The sequence below is a fragment of the Mustela nigripes genome, chromosome 10 (genome assembly GCF_022355385.1).
Source record: "Mustela nigripes isolate SB6536 chromosome 10, MUSNIG.SB6536, whole genome shotgun sequence".
Lineage (NCBI taxonomy): Eukaryota > Metazoa > Chordata > Mammalia > Carnivora > Mustelidae > Mustela > Mustela nigripes.
In genome coordinates, this window is record NC_081566.1 from 12,346,867 (window position 1) to 12,356,221 (window position 9,355).

General features: G+C 49.3%; 1 long non-coding RNA gene across 1 annotated transcript; it reads left to right on the forward strand.

The window, feature by feature from the left end:
- Positions 1-5,679: 5,679 nt before the first annotated feature.
- On the forward strand, positions 5,680-8,308 carry LOC132026070 (uncharacterized). Its single transcript, XR_009406756.1, has 3 exons — positions 5,680-5,957; positions 6,168-6,423; positions 7,981-8,308. It is a non-coding gene; the product is annotated as an uncharacterized LOC132026070 (long non-coding RNA).
- The last annotated feature ends 1,047 nt before the right edge of the window (positions 8,309-9,355 follow it).

Below are 9,355 nucleotides of genomic sequence, written 5' to 3' on the forward strand. Positions count from 1 at the left end.
CCAAGTTTCTTTTCAGGAGCCCACTTGAATTAAGGACTTGAATTAAAAAAAGTTAAGGTTTTTTGCAGGGAGGACAGAGGTTGAGTCAAATTGGCCCATCTGGTCAAGTGATAGGGTAGGGGACAGCAGAGCCTGAGGCCAGAAAGGAGAATTATCAGCTAAACAAGTTTTTTCACGGGGTGGGCCACTAGGAAGAAGGAAGGACACACAGATGGGGCAGGAAGAGGGAGATGAACTCAGGCAGGTCAGGTGGTCAGCGGGAGGATATTAGAAGGGGATGGAGGAGGGTGTCTGGGGGTGGGGGGTGTAAGCTGGGACGTGCCTTATAGAGGGCACAGGAAGAGAGGCAGCCTGAGGCAATCGTTCGCAGAACCATCACTCATTCACCCCATAACAAACATGTACTGAGCATGTGCTGGGCGCCAGACATCTTTCAGGCTCTGGACACCAAGGCGATGGGGGTGACATCCCTGCCCTTAGAACCAGGGCCCCATAGGTTCCCTGCACCCCATAAGGTGAGCAGCTTGCCCTTCTGGCTCCCCTTCCCCACCCACACATGCATCCTTACCTCCAGGGGAGTCCTCTTTCTTTGGAACCCATACATGGAGACATTTTTTACTGAAAAAGGATCACAGCCCAAGCTCTTCAGGGTCTCTGTCTGGTCCTCCAGGCCGCTCCAAGGGGAGGGCCAAAGAGAGGAGCCCCGAGCTCAGAGCCATGGCCTCATGAGCTGACACGTGTCCCCGGAACCCCTGTCTCCACTCATGGGAATCTGCTGTCCTCCTGGAGGTGCCCCCTCCCCTCACCCCAAAATGCCCAGGTGCACAGACTGGTGAGCAGAAGGAGGGAAATCCCCCGAGACCTAGGGACACGGCAGGAGAAGTGGCCTGGAGTTCAGAGACAAAGGCAGCATGGGATAATGGAGTAGCAGGGAGCGCTCCGGAGACCAAGACGGGTACTTGATATATATCTGCTCTACGCCGCCAAAGAGCTGTGTGCCGCTGGGTGTGTAGACCCTCTGGGTCTCGGTTACTCTGCTGCCCAGATGAGGAGAGTGGCCCCCAGGAGAGATGCAGACGCCGCTGCTGGACAGTGTGGGTGTGACCAGCCCCAGGGGCAGAGTCCACCTTTGTAGGGGGGTAAATCCGGGGAAGGGAGCCCATCTCTTCCCTGAAGACACAAGCCATCACTGCTTCCTCGGGCTTTCAGACAGCTGAGCTTCCAGACTCGTCTAAAGGGCGGGCTGAGCTGTTTGCAAGAGGGATTACCACCCCGCCCTAAGCCTACTGAACTTCGCACGGAAGATGGGTTAATATTTTCCCTCCAGGAATCTTAAATCTGTACAGCACTTCTCAGTTTCACTGGAAAGTGAAAAGTAGTAAAGTAGGGAAAATAGTAAACCCATTTTATAGAGGAGGAAACAGAGGCCCAGAGAAGTTAGATTTTTCCCTGGGGCCACTTAACTGGGATAGACCCCTGGGCTGCCGGTGAGTTCAAGACTTTTCTACCAAATGGTGCCACCACCAAGAGGGGACCTACAGGTCGCAACCCTCTGGCTTCATCCACAGTTGAGGCAGATGGGCACATGTGAGAGTCCTGGGCAGGCTCAGAATTTAGTTCCCCTTCTTGAAATATCCATGCAGCATTTATTTAGCCAAAATTTAAGAAAGCCTCATTTTTCTTCGCAACAAAAATCTTTCTTCAAAGGTCAAAAGAAGAGATTTGTGATATACACTAGCTGTAACCAAACGTTTTAACCTAATTGAATTTGCCTTTCTTTTCAAAATTTCCATCACTCATACTACTGGTGACTCACACTCACCAGGAGAGAAGTAGCGAGTGCAGATACAGTTACAAAATCTTCTTCGAAACGTGCTTTAAAATTCTTTCCCGGCATTCGTGTCAGCAAAATATTTCCCACTTTTCTGTGGTTTTGCTCATTTTCATTTTCTTCTACAGTTGTGAAACCAGACAATGTGTTGGGAGATGCATCAGTTAGGTGGCTTATGGCCATAAGAAACCCCAAACTCACTTCACCAATGAAGAAATCCATTGTTCCACAGATCTGGCTCATCCAGAGGTAGGAAGGCTGGATCCAGTAGCTCAGCTCCAGTTCCCCAAATTCTTCCCACTGTGTTTTCCTCCAAGCCTTGGCTTCATTTCATGAGAGTAAAATGGTTGCAGTGAGTAGCCAGAAGGTGGAAACAGTCCAAATATCCATTGACAGGTAAATGAAATGAAAAAAAACATGGTGTACCTACAAACAGCAGAATTTTCTTTCGGCCACATAAAAGAAGGAAATCCTGACATGTGCTACAACATGAATGAAGCCTAAAGACATTATAAGTGAAATAAGCCAGTCAGGAAAGGATGACTGCTGCATGATTTCACTTACATGAGGTACCTCGAGTAGGAAAATTCAGAGATGAAGAATAGAATGGCGGTTGCCAAGGGCTGGGGACCAGGGTGTGGGGGAGGGGGAAGTGATTCTTAATGAGGACAGAGTTTCAGTCTGGGAAGTTGGAAACAGCTCTGGAGATGAAAGATGGTGAAGGTTGCACAAGAGTGTGGATATGATTGTATTTCACGTTACTGAGTTGTACATGTAAAAATGGTTAAGATGTTAAATTTTATGTTAGGTGTATTTTACCGCAATTAAAAAATATATACACCAAATATATATACAGTGTATATACAAAAAAATACAGCCTCAGGACCCCCAGCACTCTGAAGAGAGCAGTGTTCTTTTAAAGGAAAGGATGCCTCTTCTTCAGATGCCTTTAACAAATCAGCCCTCTGATTAAGGTCACATTTTCTGAGTCTTAAATCATCAGGGCCAGGAAAAATGCTCCACACTGATTGGCTTCGGCCTATTTCCTGACCTAATCACTGTGACAAAAGGCTTGGGATTATCGTCTTTAGACCAGCCAGGTCAGCCTCCACGATAGGGACGATAGGGACGGAGTCCACTTCCCCTGAACCAAATGAGGGAGGGGTAGTGGGGAACGGAGGAGGAGTGTGGGGTTACCTGGAAGGGTGGAGGCGGGAGGGGAAGGAAAATGGAGGTTGGTGGGTGGAGCAGAGAGTGCCGGCCATCTTCCAACATTCATTGTCCCTTTCTCCCGGACACCTGACCAGACTACATTTCCCAGCCTCCTTTGCTGTCATGTGTGACTTGGGACTAAGGTCACCAGTGGAATGAGTAGAAGGTCTTGTTCTGAATCTAGACCAAAGCCTGAAGGAAACAGACCTGCCTCCTCCACGCTCTTTTTACTGTTTCCCATAGCTTCAAACATGCAGAGGAAGACAAAGTTTCTGGAGGATGGTAAAGGAACTTACCAGAAAGAATCTGGGTCCTTAACTCATTGCCCTTAAAACTGCAACCACACACATCACCATTGTTACATGCATGAGGAAAAATTTTCTGTATTTTTTCTTTTTTCTTTAAATCTAAATTCAATTAATTAACATATAGTGTTTTAGTAGTTTCACGGGTAGAGGTCAGTGATTCATCAGTCTTATATAATACCCTGAACTCATTATACCATGTGCCTTCCTTAATGTCCATACCCCAGTTTCTATCATTTTTAAAAAATATTTTATTTATTTCTTTGACAGAGAGATAGAGAGCACAAGTAGGCAGAGCAGTAGGCAGAGGGAGAAGGAGAAGCAGGCTCTCCGATGAGCAGGGAGCCCAAACGTGGGGCTGGAGGTTCACGACCTCAGCCGAAGGCAGCCGCTTAACCAACTGAGCCACGCAGGCACACCTGGTTTCTATCATTTTTAAGGTGCAGTCCAAGTGAGCAAACTGCGGCTCGTTGTCTGTTTTTATAAATAAAGTTTTATTGGAACATACCCAAGCTCATTCATTTACATATAGTCCAATGGCCGCTCTCGCCCTATGATGGCAGAGTTGCGTGGTTGCAACAGAGACTGTATCTCTGTTGCCTAAAATATTTATTCTCTGACCCCTTAGAGAGAACATTTACTGACCCCTGTCCTACCTCATTATTGGATGTCTTTGGTACAGCAGTGCAGCCTTCCCTCAGCTAATGCAGCGCACGCCCAGCACTGCTCACTACGGGACATACATGAAAGTGCCTTAAATTGAAATGATAAATTACTTATTACCAGTAGAAAGCACCTGTATATGCTACTGCCCTCTCTGGGTGACTGCCAGTCTCAGGAGTGGTGACCTAAGCAATGTTGCACCAGACGGCCATGGGAAAATTTCAGCACAGATCAGCAGGCCAGGAAGACATACATATTTTATTCCTCCTGGGTAGCTTTGATTTCTTTGGCAGAAGCTGGACCAAATTTTATAGCACAGTTATGAGAAAAGACATGCCTAGAAATCTGGGTCGACTGGCCCCACGCTTATTTCAGTGCTGTTTGAGCCCCTTATAGATCAGCGCCCAGAATGCTGTCCATCTGGTCCAGCCCTTGAGATGCCTCTGGACACCGTTCTGGATGCTTCTTTCGGCTAGTTTCTGCTAACCCAGCTCTGGCTCTGGCTGACCAGGGAGTCTGAAGTATCAGCCCCAAGACAGCTGCGATCCTCCTGGTTTCTCACAAGAGAAGGCTCTTCATAGTCTCCTTTGGGGACAATTCTGACCCACCAGTACAAGGAGACTCTGTGAGTCTGAGAGTCATCTCTGAAGGGAAATACCCCATCGCGATGTAAGATTGGGGTTGGGTTGGGGTTGGCTATGGACTCCGAGGTGAGGGAGGGAACTTCCTCAGGTCAACACACTGGCCAGCAGCTGGCTTCACCCCAGCGCTCCAAAGGGGCTCAAATCAGCGCTCTGGAGTCAGCTGTGGGATTTGAATCCCAGCCTTGCCCAACCGTGTGAATTTCTACAAGTTATTTCACTTTCTCTGCTTCAGACTGGGCTGTAACAGAGGTAACCGCTCTCACAGGGTTGTTAGAAACCTTACGTGACATCTTGCTCAACGAATGTGGCTCTGGCTCCAGAGGTTCAGACCTCTGACCACTGGTAGGCTCAAAGACGACATGGAATCACTGAAACATGTGAGTGCCGGGAGTTTTGAGCAAAGCAGGCGTGCCAGAAGGGGATGCCTGTCTGTTCCTGCTGGCAGCCCCCGTGAGCACCAAGCGCAGAGCAGGGCGGAGGGGAGGAGTGAGAAGGGAGGCAGAACATCGCCTGGTAGCTTTTTTCCATTAAAAGTTACTGGCAAGGGAATGGGTGTTTGCCAGACCCAGAAAAGTAATCTCTGGGCCGATCTGCACTTGAACCTTGAACGCTGGAAATGGTTTACCCTCTTAACCAAGGGTGACAATCCAGTGCCACCAAGCTCTTGGAAAATGCTCATTCAAAGTTGCTCAGAAGGACCTGGCCAGATCTTTCTTATCCGTGAGACTCTGTTTCCCCATCATCTCCACAGGCAGGCACGGGCTGGGGGAGCCCCTCGAGCCTTCCCCCACACCACCTTGCGTGCCCCCATTATAAATTTATCTCACGTCTATTTTTGCAACGTGTTCAACAAATATTTGTTGAGCGCCTACCACACATAACTCTTTGTTTATTCTCTGTCCGCCCACTGGACTCCCTGAGTGAGGGCAAGGCGTGGCCACCCCCAGCTCCTGGGGGACTGCGCCTGGCCTGGTCCGTAGATCTTCTGAGCATTCACGACTCTTACTCAGTGAATGACCGAGGCCCCCAAAGCTTCACTTTATTCTTTGATGATTCCGAAGGATCCTCACGGCTACCATGAACTCGGTGCTGTGTTCCAGCCGTGACGTAATGCTGTCTACTTATCTAACAATGCTGTGAAAGAGAAAGTCCCATGCCACTTCTCCAGGTGAGGAAGTGGAAGCCCCAGCTCTCACCCTGCCTGACCTCACACAGCTCCTGGCCGGGACCCGTGCGGCCGGACACCGTTCACTCCCACCCACTGCTAACCAGCTCGACGCTAACCAGGCTGCCGCTTGCTGGGTGGGTACAGACATCTGCCTTATTTCAAATCTGTGACTTGGCTTAGAAAACCAAAGCAAGTGACTCTGATCATCTATGTTTTCATGATATGTTTGTGCAGGTGGTTCTTGGGAGGGCGCCCACCTCCAGGGTCAAATAAGGTCGGGGAATTGTTCACACCAAGGTCAAAATCTATGAAGCAGAGTGACCAAGATGACTTTCTTGTCTTAGGAAGACCAGATACATGGAGCCGATCTCCACGGGAAAGCTCTGTGGCTAGACGATGGGGCCTCATGAAGTCTTTGGATGATAACTTCCTCACTGGGGGAGCCTCCAAGTTGGGCCTGTGGGTTTCACTCACCTCCCTTCTGATAAGGCGGGGCTGAGATTAGGTCTGCAAGCATCAGAGTGCCTGCAGGGTCCCCATGCCTGAGGGTCAGCTGGCCACATCCCCTTCTAGAAGCCCCGGTGTGTGAACAAGCCTCTGGTAAGGCCTTACACCATGACTGCCTGGAACAAAGGAATGGTGCAGCCCCCGTGAGCACCAAGCGCAGAGCAGGGCGGAGGGGAGGAGTGAGAAGGGAGGGACCACCAACATTGACCCGCATTTTCTGTAAGTCAGGAGTTAGTCTTAAAAGAAAATGCCCCAATCTTGACCTCTGTGGGGTGATGGGTGGGAGAGGGAGCGGGAAGATGGAATTGAAAAATCCCAGAGAAGCCAACAGTCCACCTGACGGAGGGAGAGGCTCCTTCTGCCTTCACCATCCCTGGTGACCGGAGAACAGGGTGAAAGTATGGGGATGGGGTGGGGGTGGGGGTGAGGGGGACACAGGGATAGAACTGGGCCAGGATCTTCACAAACACAATGCTCAGCAGTAAAAGCAGGGCTTGGGATCGCCTGGGTTTCTACTCATCTTCTCAGAGGGAGTCCGGGACCACCCACCAGGGCAGGCGGTATGAGAGCTCTGTTTGGTTCTAAAACTTTCAGAACTGCATGCTCGCTATGTTGGTGATGGCTTGTCTCATTTCCTAGAGGAAAAGCAGCCCGGGAAGCAGCGTCTGTGAGCCTGTGTTGGAGGAGGATGGTGGGAAATCAGCGTTGCTCCCACCAGCTCTGTCCAGGGCTAGAGGGGGAGTGACTGCCTTCCCCACAGAGGGGACCCTCAGCAGGGTCCCCGGGACTTGATCCAGGAAGGCAGGCAGGGGTCATCAGGGCGGCCTGTGGGCCTCAGAAGGGGCCTGGAGTGCTACAGGGGCAGGCTCTGGGCTGGGGGCTGGGGTTCCATAATGACTAGAGCCCAGGATAGTAGAAACAGCCTCGTTCAAGAAATGCAGAGATTTCTCTGTAGGAATCCCTCCACTGCCAGCCAGCAATCCACTAGCAGTGGGACCCTCCTCCGTCTCCACTGGTCATGTCTGAACCGACTCCAGATCTGACGGACAGTACAGGCTCCATGAATCCTAGCTGTTCCAGGCCTGCCACCACTGTCCCCCAGGCTGGAAGGCTGCCCTCAGTTTCTCAGTCCAGGCCCCTCTTAAACGAAACCAAGGCAAGGGCGGCGGTGAGAACGGGGACGCGCTTGTGGGAAGTTCATGGCTGCGCATGCGCCTGACCTGGAGCCTGCTCTCCTGGATGGGGCTAAAGTCCACGGACTCAGTGACCCAGAAAGCACGGGTGACGACGCCAAGGCTTGGCTCCTGGGTGTCCACTCCCCAGCACCCTTAGGCAGCCTGGAAGGCTATTCTGGAGAGCTGTCCCCACGGTCATTGGCCAACGCCCAGAATGTGCCAGCTTCCCCAGATTCCTGAGGGCCCCGCTGGTCCCCTGGTCTCAGCTGGTGTCCACCCAGGGTGGGCTGTGTTCCTGAAGGACCTATGGCCCAAGAGCATGCCTTGCTCGGGAAGGAGCTGCCCCAACAGGCCAGTGTGGTGAGAGCCCTTGGTCTCTTCTGGGCTCACGCTACCTCGGGCCTGGCATCCAGCCCCGAGCTGGCTGCCTGCCCACTTCTCGCGTCTCATTTGCTTATCGCTGTTTGTTTTGGAGGCTTCTGGGAAACAAGTCTCCACCTGAGGGAAATCTTTGGCTCTGAGGACTTGTGACACCTGAGACTTTGAACTCTCAAGGAAGCTGGGCACACTGTTGGCCACCTCAGGCCAGGGGCGTGGAGACAAGCTTTACCTCAGCGCCTGGCCTTGCAGTGGGCTCCTCTCTGCCTCCTCAGCAGCCATCTCGGAAAGAAGACAAGTGGGCCTGAGACAGAGGTCATGGACAGGACCAGGGGGCTCTAAGTGGCCACCACCTGGGGCGGGGGATCTGTGTCAATGTAGCCTCCCGCTCTAGCTGAAAACAGAAATTATAAACACTTTGTGTTTCTCCCATAATTTGTTTGGATTTGTTTTACTATGAAAGTCAATGACTAGGAGCATGGGGAGAGCACGCAGCTCTTGGTCTTGGGGGTTGTGAGATCGAGTCTCTTGTTGGGTAGAGAGATTACTTTAAAATAAAATCTTAAAAAAAAAAAAAAGTAATAACCAGAGGAAGATTATTCAAGTTAGCTGTGAACACGTTCTTGTAGTAGCCAATTAACAGAAACCCCAAACACACCCCAGTTTGAGAGGCAAGGACGGAAAAGTATTTTTTTTAAGTTTCTGCTCAGTAAAGAACTTTTAAAAACACAAATTATCTGGCAATGCCTAATTTTTTTAAATTGTGAAATAGATGTTTAAAAAAAGTTATTGAAATTTGGTAGAATCACAAAAGAAACGTTTCATATAATGAATTTGCAACAACAACAACAAAAAGAAATAAAAAAGAAAAAAAGAAAGAAAGAAAAAGAAAAAACCCCTCAGGTTATTTCCACCAGAGATAACCATTCTGATATACATCTTGGTGTTCAAGTTATCAAACTATATATATATATGTGTATATATATATGTGTGTGTGTGTGTGTGTGTGTGTGTGTGTGTGTGTATACTTTGCATCATGGTTAGTATTCTAACTAAGCATTTCCCCTGATCAGTCGATTCATGTTCATTGAGATGATTTTTAATTTTTAATGGCTGCATAGCCGACCATTGTATGCTTCGACAGAAAGTTTTTTTTTTTTTTTAACCATTTCTTTTTTGACATTTAGGTTGTTCCTACTTTTTGTTCTTCTAAAAAATATTTAATAACTGTCTTTGCACATTTATCTGAGCACATACTCATACTCAGATAAATGTGGTTTACTTAGGATAAATGGAGGTTTACTTAGGATAAACCTCCTATAAGTGGAATTTCTGAGTCACGGTGTAAGAACATTCTAAGGCCCGTGGCGTATCCCACCCTTTCTGGCTTCTTCTGCATCCCCAGAAACCATTCCCACCTAGAGATCAGGTGAACGTTTAGTAATGTTATGATTTTGTCATTATACATCTGG